General features: G+C 45.1%; 3 pseudogenes; 2 read left to right on the top strand and 1 right to left on the bottom strand.

The window, feature by feature from the left end:
* Positions 1-598: 598 nt before the first annotated feature.
* LOC116534247 overlaps positions 599-12,315 on the bottom strand; it is a 42,883-nt pseudogene continuing 31,166 nt past the window's right edge.
* LOC116534248 lies at positions 8,856-10,396 on the top strand (annotated as a pseudogene).
* Positions 10,535-12,270, top strand: LOC116534246 (annotated as a pseudogene).

The raw sequence follows: 12,315 nt of genomic DNA, 5'->3' as shown, positions 1-12,315 counted from the left end.
TTCAATTTGCCAGGCAGAAGCTAGAAGTTACACATCTGCTTAACACTCATCTTGCCCCTTGATTTTTTCATCATAAAATCTTATCTGCAGTAATTTTAGTCTTGATATGGCAGTGCTCACAGGGAAACTTTAGTAAGGCTGTATATTTATAAACTGTACACTTTTAAAAGGTCATTTTCTAAAGTTTTAATTGATTAAATTCTGTACCAAAGTATCACTGTCCTGCTTGTCTAATGCAAAACTTAATGATTCCCAAAGTCATTCCCGGGCAGCGCTGATATGGGATTAAAAGAAAAAAGTGACCCTCTGAAGGAGGGGTTCTGGGATCATATACTTGAAGGGTAATCCCACAACACAACACAACACAACACACACACACACACACACACACACAGGGCCATCCTACCCCCTCTGCCACCATGGTGCCCAGTCCCACCAGCCTCCAAGACCTTGCCAAAAATTGCCAGGCTCAGATAGATCTTCCCAACTCACCAACTAGCAGAAAATATTTATCCGGTGGACAGCCATAGAATCCCTGGTTTTAAGATTTTCCCTGCAATCTCTTCCTTGCCCCCAACAAGCGACACCTCTGTGATTCAGGCCTCATCTTCTCCATAACTTGCAAGAGTAGGAGGAAGAAATAGGTAATTAAGTCATTAAATGTTATGACCTACTAAGAGAAAGGCTCCGATGGCCTTGGATCTTCTTACCCTTCTCAACACCCTGTCCCCTGGACAGCTGTGATGAGTCGAAGTGCCTTCTCTCCTCCCTTCAGCCTCCAGAATCTCTTTGGTGTGGGAGAGATTGATAATCCAAATAAAACTGCCATGGGAGGGTGAATGGATGAATTTTTAAAAGTTACTTGTCTATTTGCTGCATCTCTCAGGACAGCCCAGGCAGGAGGGAGAATTAGTGCCACCTGGAGAGCTGTCACGCCGCTGGCCTGAGGAGGACCCAGCCTCTCACGTGGAATGGCCCTGAGCAGCCTGGGGAGTCCCCGAGCAGACGAGCTGGGGAGGAGGTGTGGGGCAGATGGCGACGGTAGCTGTTGGGAAGGAAGGCTAAACAGTGTGGGCAGAAGTCAAAGATAAACTTCCATCCTCCTCGTTCTCTCCCCACGTAACAGCCAAAAGCTGCTGGTTATTTCAAGGAGTTTCCAAGAATGGCATTAGATGTATATCACGACCTTCCCAGGGAAGCTGGGGACGAGGCAGCAGAGTTTCCTCTCCTCTCTCCAACAGAGACACCCCAGCACACGCACAGGCCCCACCTGAAGTCACCATAAACACACACACACACACACACACACACACACACTTTCTTTCTCACTGAGAAAGGAGTTGGGAGTAGAAGCCATTCCACTTGCAAGAACTAATGTCCTAGATCCAGCGCTGTCTGAGGATCACTGGCTGTTAGTCCGACCCCAGTCTCTGATGGTGTGCTGGATTTCCCACACTTGCGTGGTACAGGTCTGGAGCACAAGCACGTGGCTACCCAAAGGGTCCTTCTTCATCTCCAGACACCGCTTGGTATCCCTGTTTATGACAGCTCCTCTCCGGAGGGGAAGAGAGACAGAGCCAAGGTGCTGAAATGCCTCAGTAATTCGTCATCTTTAGGGACCCCTCAGTGCTCCGCAAGTCATGCAGGGAAGAAAAGGAAGCAGAATATAGGATGAGATCACTCAGTGCTCCCTCCACCAGCCTCATGGCAAGCTGACCAACCAGGTAATGCTGCATTAGCTTCGTGTGATGCCCTCAGCCTCTCCTGAGACGGAAGCGTTGGGTCGGTACTGACTACCATGAAATGACAGCCTCTGTGAGAACTGTGGGCCTTCTCAACTTGGCCCTCCTTTCCACGTCCTCAGCCCTGAGCCCGTGAGACCCATGGGTCACCTTCGCCTTGTGCCTCTCTCCCTCCTCAGGGAAGCTATGTTGTGCACCTGGAGCAGGAACGGAGTCTTGGCCTCTGAGGAAGCTTCCAGCCTCTCCTGTTGAGGGGGCGTCACCAAGGTTTACGACTGAAAACATGATAGGCTTTAGTGCTAAAAAGTCAGGGTTGAATCCTTACCCTATCACATACAAACCGTGTGGGCCTGGACAAATTACCTCTCTCCAAGTCTCAATGTCTTCATCTCTAAAATGTGTCTACAGTTAATATGAAAGTTAAAATTAGAGTTAATGTTGATGGAGCATCTTGGGTATGACGCACAAAACGGGCAACAAATCTTATTTCATCTCTGCCACTCCCCATGCTAACAGGGGAAAAGAAACGAAGGGCCATCCTTCTCCTTGATCCTATGTGATCCCCACAACTTCCCTGAGCTTATTCCCCCTTATCTTCATATCTTCAGCAACTGACGATCCTGCCATCTGTCCAAACCACCATCTCTCCTGGTCCTGCCCTCTGCTCCCAGCCCATTCTCTCCACATCCCTCTCAACCCCTTTGCAAGATTCACATGAGCTGCATTAGTGCCTGGGTCAGGCTGTATCTTTTTTATGCCCTGCACTCTGCTATCATCCTCAGGGTTCATAACATTCATTCTGATGGCGCATGAGAAACCCTGACATGACTGTTCCCCTTCAGACAAACTGCCACTAAGTTCTTGAACACCAAGTGGGACTGACTGCAGCTGTAACATCTCCAAATTTCTGCTTCTTCTCTCACCATCACCTCCCTGCCTCTCATCTCTTCGAATCACAAAATGCCTCCAACAGCCCTTGCTCCCCTAAAATTTTCATCATTGGACTACCCCAGGCCCCAGCCACTCTTGCCTCCTCTGGGCATCCATCCAGCATTGGCCATTCAGGACAGCTCTTCAGATTCTGGAACTTCTCCACCACCGCCACCAATCCTCTCTCTTGGCCCCTGCTTCCAGACCACAGAGCTCTCGTGGACAGGGTCTGCCAGCTGAGCCGGCCTGGCTGGTAAACCTGCCCTCAGCAGCCTGGCCCCCGGGCTTGGCTTACTCCTCAGGGTTTCTCGTCCAGGTGTCCTCAGCATGCTTTGTCTGTCAGCCCCCACCCCGACACTCACTTTAACAAAATGTCAAGAACACCACACTTCTAGTCGATCCTCCCCTCCCCTGCAAGACATCAGCGATTCTGAGGACACTGCCTCACAGATGATCTCAAAGGAGCCGCCCCATGCCCACCTCACCTGCCAGCAGCCCCCTCTGCTTCCTGAGCCCCAGCCATCTCGATGCTGAAGAAACACTCTTCCTAACATCCGTCTTTTAGTTCTCCCTCTTTGCAAATTCCTCTTCTACTGCCTTTAAATATGTCCAAATGCCACAATATTAGAAGGACAAAATAAACCCAGCCCTTAACTCTACTCTCCCTTTCAACCAACATTCAGTGGTTTTCTCCCTTTCAGAATCAAATTCCTATGCAACAAGGCAATAGCACACTGTGGTTACGACTCCACGTTTGAATGGTGGGCGTGCACTACACCGTGTAACCCTCGGCAAATAATTGGATTCCTCAGTGCCCTGGCTACTTCACGGGTGGGATGGAGCTAGTGATCATATTTCTCTTAGAAGACTTATGTTTTAAAAGAACTGAATGAGATAATGTTTAACCCAATGCCTAGGGCACATATGTGTTTCAATAACTCTTGGTTATTATAATTTATTGTAACTTTTTAGACAAAGTCAGTGGCCTATTTTCTATTTCTGCTCAACTTCCATGTGACATGAGCTTTGACAGTGTTCCACACATCCGCTAGTTTCTTTCTTATTGTGTTCATCCGGATCTTACACATTTTTGTTTTGCTTTTTTTTTTTTTTTTTTTGAGATGGAGTCTCACTGTATCGCCCAAACTGGAGTGCAGTGGTGCAATCTCAGCTCATTGCAACCTCCACCTCCCGTGTTCAAGTGATTCTCCTGCCTCAGCCTCCCAAGTAGCTGAGATTACAGGCACCTGCTGCCACACCTGGCTAATTTTTGTATTTTTAGTAGAGAAGGGGTTTCACCATGTTGGCCAGGCTGGTCTCAAACTCCTGACCTCGGCCCGTGATCCGCCTGCCTAGGCCTCCCAAAGATCTGGGATTATAGGCACCTGCTGCCACACCTGGCTAATTTTTGTATTTTTAGTAGAGACAGCGTTTCACCATGTTGGCCAGGCTGGTCTCAAACTCCTGACCTTGGCCCCTGATCCGCCTGCCTAGGCCTCCCAAAGTGCTGGGATTACAGGCGTGAGCCACCACACCCATCCATTTTGGTTCTTATTTTAGAGTGTTGCCTGTCCAAATGATATTAGAAGGGCAAAAGATGTTTTTAAAAGATTTTTGGTTTTGTTTCTCTTTCAATTTTACAAAAATAATAGATACTTCTTTAACTTGGAAAATATATTTTTAAAATATATAAAACACTTTAAAATATATGACCAGGGGCTCAGGGCTCATGGGGGATGCTGGCAAGTGAGGTGGGCATGGAGCGGCTACTTTGAGATCATCTGTGAGGTCATGTCCTCAGGATCACTGATGGCATTCAGGGGAGGGGATGATTGACTAGAAGTATATTTATAAAAAGTATACTTTAAAATATTTTATATATAAAGTATATAAAAGCACTCATAACAAGACAACATTGTATATGCGGTCTTTACATCTTGCATCTTTGTATAAATTTAATATTCCATATATGTCTTTTCCAGTTTTATTAATTTTTTGAAAGAGATTGTTTCAGAATATTATTTGAGTGGCTATACAATATTCAGTTCAAGAGATGAGCAAAGCGTCCCCAACTGTTGGACATTTAAATTTTCCTAGTGTTTCACCGTGATAATTATTAAGATATTTTTCACATTAATACTGGCTTATATTCTATACTATTCCTTAAGTAAAGATATTGTCCTAAAAAAGAATTAGTGCCTTAAAAAGAGCTGTAGTTAGTTTGGGTTCTGAGGAGTGTGGGGTTTTCCTACACGTGGGCAAGTTGCTTCTGGAGCCATGCCAGTCTCCATGCTTACAAGCGGTGTGTGGGAGCACTCCCTCCACACTTCCTCTTTCCCCGCACTTCCAACCTCTTACCACGAGTGCTGTCCTCCTCCTCACTACTCCTCACTACTATTCTTAGAGATCCTCTTTGTATTGTGAGCTGTTGCTTCACCCTGAAGACGGATGACCTCCCCCAAATCCCCCCTTATTTCAGTGGTATCACTATCTCAACACTGTGCTACTGAACTTAAGGTCCATATGTCTGAATAGGCCTTCTCTTCTTAAACTGGGTCCCCTCTCCATCACTGGCTCTCTTGTGAGTCACAGGGGCCATAGCCTTCTCTGGTATACCCAAAACACAGAATCAAGAAATCAAAGAAAACAAAGGGATGATCTAGTCTCATCTCCCTCTCAATTTTGGAAAATGCCTTTGGTAACTTTTTAGATTAATTTGTAAGCTGTGCCTACAAAGTGAAGTGAGAACCAGAAGAGCCCAACATTCAATAAAGTATTATTTTCATATCTGAAAGAAGTGTAGACCTAAGAGGTAAGATGGATGGAAAGAGATCAGATGGAGTGAACCCATTCAAGGCTAACTTAATATTAGGTAACACACCAGGAATTATGTGATCATCTCCCTTTTTACTTTCGTAGTTCTTGACATAGTGGCCATAGAAATGGACCCAGCCTGCATGTTAGAATGGCTGGCACAAATTCCCTGGATGTCCTGCCTTCCAGATCTCACAATGCTGTCTGCCAACCCACATGTCTTTGCTATCAGTAGCCTCAGTCAGCTGAGAAGGCGATCTTCCAAAATTTTCTTGGCAAGGAAACCTTCAAAATGTTTGGAATGCATAATTATTTATTTAATAACGGTAGGCTGTTATCATGAAAAGAAAAAACAGAAAAAATGTGAAAAAATGGGAATAAAATTGTATCTAAAAATATTACTTCTTTAGAATACATTGTATCTTTAACTCATACATCCTGATGTATGGATAAAGTAAAGATACTAAGGGAATCAAATACATAGTACTTGCCAAAGATTCTGTGTATATTTACTATTTCTAAGTACTTGTATATAAGAAAAATTGGCATCTTACAGATTAATCTTGTGATGGCAATTTTTAAATGTGTCATTGAGTAATTAAATTGGTGACTTGATGGTGAAATTTTTTACTGACTTTATGAACACTTTCGAAACATTTAAGAGAACTTAAGAATTGATCAATTTAAAGTCAGATCACTGAAGTTCTTAAGAAAAGATATTTAATGTATTAAATTTATAAATACAGTTCACAATGTTTAATGGCATTTAATTTATTAAATTTTAAAAATCCTCTTTCTTGTCAAAAGTTGTCAGGCTTATAGATAAAATAATAAGATTTGAAAGCTGAACTTAAAAGCTTAAAGAAAGACCATGATTCTTTCAACACTTCTTTGCACCAAGTACCATGCTAACTGCTTTACGCACATCTCATTAAATTTTTTAATTTATAACATAATTTTTAATTTATAACTTTGTAAAAAAATAGTGAATACTAATATTTTAAAACAAAGTAAATTTGTATTAATTTTCTTCATATGAACACAAAAGTATGACTAAGGACATCAAAAGTTCATATTTAGCATACGAGGACAGGTGCTCAGACATGCTGTGCTTGGTGACTACCATTGATGGGGAACTCACCACCATGCTAAGCAGCCTATTTTTCTGTAGGAAACCTGAAGCTGTGAGGCCTTTCGTAAGCTCTCCCCTTGCTCCTACATAAGTCAAAATCTGCCTCCTTAATCTTTATCTGTTGGTCTCAGTTCTGCCCTCCTGTGACACTAATCTACTCCCTCCTCCTCAGGAAGGCATCATCATCTTTTCTCTATCCATAGGCCTAACAAGCCTTTCAAGCTATATCTCCAGGCCTGCCAATCTTTCATTTGCTCTGCAACCGTTTGTTGAGTGCCTGCCATGTTCTAGGGGTAGTGCCAGACGCTTGAGAAAAAGCAGCAAACCCCAGGCCCTGCCCTCCAGCTCACAGCCACATGACGAAAAGAAGCAAGTGAGCTGACAATTGCAAGAGATGTTGAGACTAGGGCTATAAAATGGCCCCTGAGAGCGCATAGAGGAACCACCTGCCCGACTCCTCTGGGGTCACAGGCGGTTTCCCAAGGGAGGTGATGTCTAAGGCCAGGGGAACACTTTGTAGTTGGCCTGGTGAAGAAGTGGGAGGAGAGGGAATAATACCTGCAAAAAGGCCTAAGGTAAAAGGGAGCCTGGACTTTCACTGAATTACCTACAGTTCCATATAATTGGAGCTTAAAGTGAGACAACAGAGACTGAGAAGACATTACCCTGCCTCCTTCTAATCAATACTGTCTGGTTCAGGAAAGCTTAATCTGGGATGAAAAAAAAAACAAAAAACAAAAAAAAGACCTCTGAAACTGTAAGCAAATCTTGCACATAGGTTCACATGTATGTTTTTCTGAAGAGAGAGTCCATAGTTCACAACGAATTTTCTCAAAGGGGGCATTAGCTTTGAAAAATTAGAGACTGCTAAACTAGATTGTCCATGTGGCACCTGAACAAAGCACAGTCCCGCATTCAGAGACACGGTCACAGACAGACCAGTAACTCCCTCCCGGAGATACTGCCCCTTCCTACCGAATTGTCCCAGGAGCACAAAAGCCTTTGGAGCAGCCCCATCCGTTGTCAATTCCCCACAGACTGCAGTCACCCAAGACCCTTGCGTCATCCTCATGTACATCTGCCAGATTCCTTCCACCCTGTCCTTGGTCATCTGATGTTGAAGTTAAAGGCAGAGCTCCCACACTAGCTCCTGTCAGATTTCAGCCTAGTGTGCCACACCCTCCGATAATTATTAATAATAAATGGATCGTAATGGCTAATGCGTATTGAACACTCCTCTGCTCCAGGCAGCACGCTAAATACTTTACACACGCTATCTCATTTAATCCTCTCAACACTGGCCTACAGAAGATATTATCATCTCCATCATTTTATAATGAGGAAACTGAGCTTCAGAGAGGGTAAGGAACTTGCTATTGGTGACTGAGCTGAGACGTGGGCCCAAACTCTCAACTGTTCCACTACAACAGATTCCAGCATGTCTTCTCCTTACCCACCCCTGCCTTAGTCAAGAGACTCAGTGTTTCATACCGTTTCCTGTTTCCAATCTTTTCCCTACCTGTTGCCACAAGAAGTAATTATCCTAAAACACTATCAAATCAAATCTGAACCTCACATATATGTGTCCTTTAAAAAACATGTAACTCGCTGGACTCACACCTGTAATCCCAGCACTTTGGGAGGCCGAGGCAGGGGGATCACGAGGTAAGGAGTTCAAGACCAACCTGGCCAACGTGGTGAAACCCAGTCTCTACTAAACATACAAACACGTGGTGCCATGTGCCTGTAATCCCAGCTACTCGGCTGGCTGAGACAGGAGAATTGCTTGAACCGGGACCCGGGAGGCAGAGGTTACAGTGAGCCACTGCACTCCAGCCTGGGCTACAGAGCGAGACTCCATCTCAAAAAAAAAAAAAAAAAAAAAGCCCCATCCCCGAGCGCGGGGCGGGCAACAGTCCGGAGGCCGCGGGGATGCGGAGGGGCGGCAACCCGGGCCGGGCCAGATCCTGCCGGGGCTGCGGGAGCGGGCGCCGCCCGAGGGGATAGGGCCCGGGAGGGGATAGGGCCCGCGCGAGGGGTAGGGCCCGCGCGAGGGGTAGGGCGAGCGCGGGGGCGCGCGGGGGGGGGGGGGGGGGGGGGGGGGGGGGGGGGCGCGCGCGGGGGGGGTAGGGCGCGCGCGGGGGGATAGGGCCCGCTCTCCCTTCGCTTTCTTCGCTCGCTCACTCCCTCCTCCCTCGGCAGCAGGAGAAGGCGGCGGCGGCGGCTGGGGATCAGACATGGCGGCGGATCTGAACCTGGAGTGGATCTCCTCCCTGTCCCGGTCCTGGACTTACGGGATCACCAGGGGCGGCCGAGTCTTCTTCACCAACGAGGAGGCCAAGAGCACCACCTGGCTGCGCGCGTCACCGGCGAGGCCGTGGCCACGGGACACCGGCGGCAGAGCACAGATTTGCCTACTGGCTGGGAAGAAGCATGTACCTTTGAAGGTGCGAGATACTATATAAACCATAATGAAAGGAAAGTGACCTGCTAACATCCAGTCACGGGACAACCATCACAGGACAACTGCATTTTTGTGGTGAATGAACAGACTGTTGCAACCATGGCATCTGAAGAAAAGAAGGAACGACCTATGAGTATGATAAATGAAGCCTCTGACTATAATGTGACTTCAGATTACGCAGTGCGTCCAATGAGCCCTGCAGGCAGAACTTCAAGAGCTTCAAAAAAAGTTCATAATTTTGGAAAGAGGTCAAATTCAATTAAAAAGAATCCTAATGCACCAGTGGTCAGACGAGGTTGGCTTTATAAACAGGACAGTACTGGCATGAAATTGTGGAGGAAACGCTGGTTTGTGCTTTCTGACCTTAGCCTCTTTTGTTATAGAGCTGAGGAAGAAGAGGGTATCCTGGGAAGCATACTGTTACCTAGTTTTCAGATAGCTTTGCTTACCCCTGAAGATCACATTGATCGCAAATACGCTTTTAAGGCAGCCCATCGAAACATGCGGACCTATTATTTCTGCACTGATACAGGAAAGGAAATGGAGTTGTGGATGAAAGCCATGTTAGAGGCTGCCCTAGTATAGACAGAACCTGTGAAAAGAGTGGACAAGATTACATCTGAAAATGCACCAACTAAAGAAACCAATAACATTCCCAACCATAGAGTGCTAATTAAACCAGAGATCCAAAACAATCAAAAAAAACAAGGAAATGAGCAAAATTGAAGAAAAAAAGGCATTAGAAGCTGAAAAATACAGATTTCAGAAGGATGGTCAAGATAGACCCTTAACAAAAATTAATAGTGTAAAGTTGAATTCTCTGCCTTCTGAGTATGAGAGTGGGTCAGCCTGCCCTGCTCAAACTGCACACCACAGACCAGTCAATTTAAACAGTTCTGAGAACAAAATAGTCAATGTTAGCCTGGCAGATCTTAGAGGTGGAAATCACTCCAATACAGGGCCCTTATACACAGAGGCTGATCGAGTCATACAGAGAACAAATTCAATGCAGCAATTGGAACAGTGGATTAAAATCCAGAAGCAGAGGAGTCATGAAGAAGAAACCAGAAGAGTAATTTCTTACCAAACATTACCAAGAAATATGCCAAGCCACAGAGCCCAAATTATGGCCCGCTACCCTGAAGGTTATAGAACACTTCCAAGAAACAGCAAGACAAGGCCTGAAAGTATCTGCAGTGTAACCCCTTCCACTCATGACAAGACCTTAGGACCTGGAGCGGAAGGGAAACGGAGGTCCATGAGAGATGACACAATGTGGCAGGTCTACAAGTGGCAGCAGCATCCGTGTTATAACAAACAGAGCACCCTCCCTCGACACAGTTCTTTGAGTAATCCCAAAACCATGGTTCATACTTCTGACCAGACAATGCACTCTGTTCCCACATCACCTTCCCACCGGTCAATAGCTGCTTATCAGGGATACTCCCCGCAACGAACTTACAGACCGGAAGTATCTTCACCAGTTCAGAGAGGAGATGTGACAATAGACCACAGACACAGTGCCCACCACCCTAAGCATGTCTATGTGCCTGACAGAAGGTCAGTGCCAGCTGGACTGACTTTACAGTCTGTTAGTCCCCAGAGCCCCCAAGGGAAAACACTATGACAAGATGAAGGTAGAGGCACATTATACAAATACAGACCTGAAGAAGTAGATATTGATGCCAAGTTAAGCCGATTATGTGAGCAAGATAAAATGGTGCATGCTCTGGAAGAGAAACTTCAGCGGCTCCACAAGGAGAAATACACGTTTGAGCAAGCTTTGCTATCAGCCAGCCAAGAGATAGAAATGCATGCAGATAACCCAGCAGCCACTCAGATGGTGTTACAAAGGGACAGTTTACAAAATGGACTGCTTAGTACATGTCGAGAACTTTCTAGAGCCACTGCCGAATTGGAACGAGCATGGAGAGAATATGGTAAGTTAGAATACAAAGTGACTATTACCAGGAAGCAGATACAAGGGCAGCTAGAACACCTTGGTGAAGTTCAGCCGGAAGCAGCAGGAATTCAGCGAGCACAGACTCAGAAAGAATTTTGACTAATTCAAGATGTCATGGAAGGACTGAGTAAACACAAGCAGCAAAGAGGTACTACAGAAATAGGTATGATAGGATCAAAGCCTTTCTCAACAGTTAAGTACAAAAATAAGGGTCCAGATTATAGACTCTGCAAGAGTGAACCAGAGTTAACAACAGTGGCAGAAGTTGATGAATCTAATGGGGAAGAAAAATCAGAACCTGTTTCAGAGATAGAAACTTCAGTTGTTAAAGGTTCCCATTTTCCTGTTGGAGTAGTCCCTCCAAGAACAAAATCACAACACCCGAATCTTCGACAGCAGCTTCATAGGTAACCTTGAGGAAAACTAAGAAGATGGTGAATCTAAGAACGGACAGACCAAGAAGTGCAGTGGAGCAGCTCTGTTTGCTGAAAGTACTCGACCTAGGATGACTGTGGAAGAGCGGATGGAAAGAATGAGAAGACAGCAAGAAGCGTGCCTGAGGGAAAAGAAAAAAGGATTAAATGTTATCGGTGCTTCAGACCCATCACCCTTACAAAGCCCTTCAAATTTAACGGATAATCCATTTAGGACTTCTCAGATTCAAAGGAGGGATGATAACATTAAGGAACTGGACACTGTCATTAGAGAAAATGATGTAAAGTCAGACCGTGAAACTCCTGCAGCAGAAATTGTTCAACTAAAAGAAGATGAACCCCAAAATGTGGACTTTGGCAAAGAGTTAAAAAAAACTGAAAATATTTCATATCAAATGCTTTTTGAACCTGAGCCAAATGGAGTAAATTCTGTGGAAATGACAGATAAAGAAAGAAACAAAGAAAAAAAATGCCTTAGGATGTTACGTACAAGAAACACAAATCACAAATTACAAACCAGAAGACCATCTTGAAGAAAATGCAAAGAACAATGCTGACGAACAGGAAGAAACTGTTATTTCTTACGAATCAACGCCTAAGGCTTCTAGAGGAAATCAAACAATGAAAGTGAAAAGTCTTTCCCCATCTCCTGAGTCCTCAGCATCGCCTGTTCCATCCATTCAGCCACAGCTCACATTTCATGTGTGTGTAGTCTCAGAAGAACTATATTGACTTATGTTGAAACCATTCAAAGCTAAAGATGTGGACCTTCAGCAGTGTAAGAAGATATCGTACAGATTTTTCATGTGCAGTCTATTGCCAGAGCTTACTTAGTT

Source organism: Sapajus apella, unplaced genomic scaffold, assembly GCF_009761245.1.
Source record: "Sapajus apella isolate SASKATOON/1434 unplaced genomic scaffold, GSC_monkey_1.0 scaffold86, whole genome shotgun sequence".
Taxonomy (NCBI): Eukaryota; Metazoa; Chordata; class Mammalia; order Primates; family Cebidae; genus Sapajus; species Sapajus apella.
Note: the sequence above shows the minus strand (reverse complement) of the source record. Positions and strands in the feature narration are given on the sequence as shown.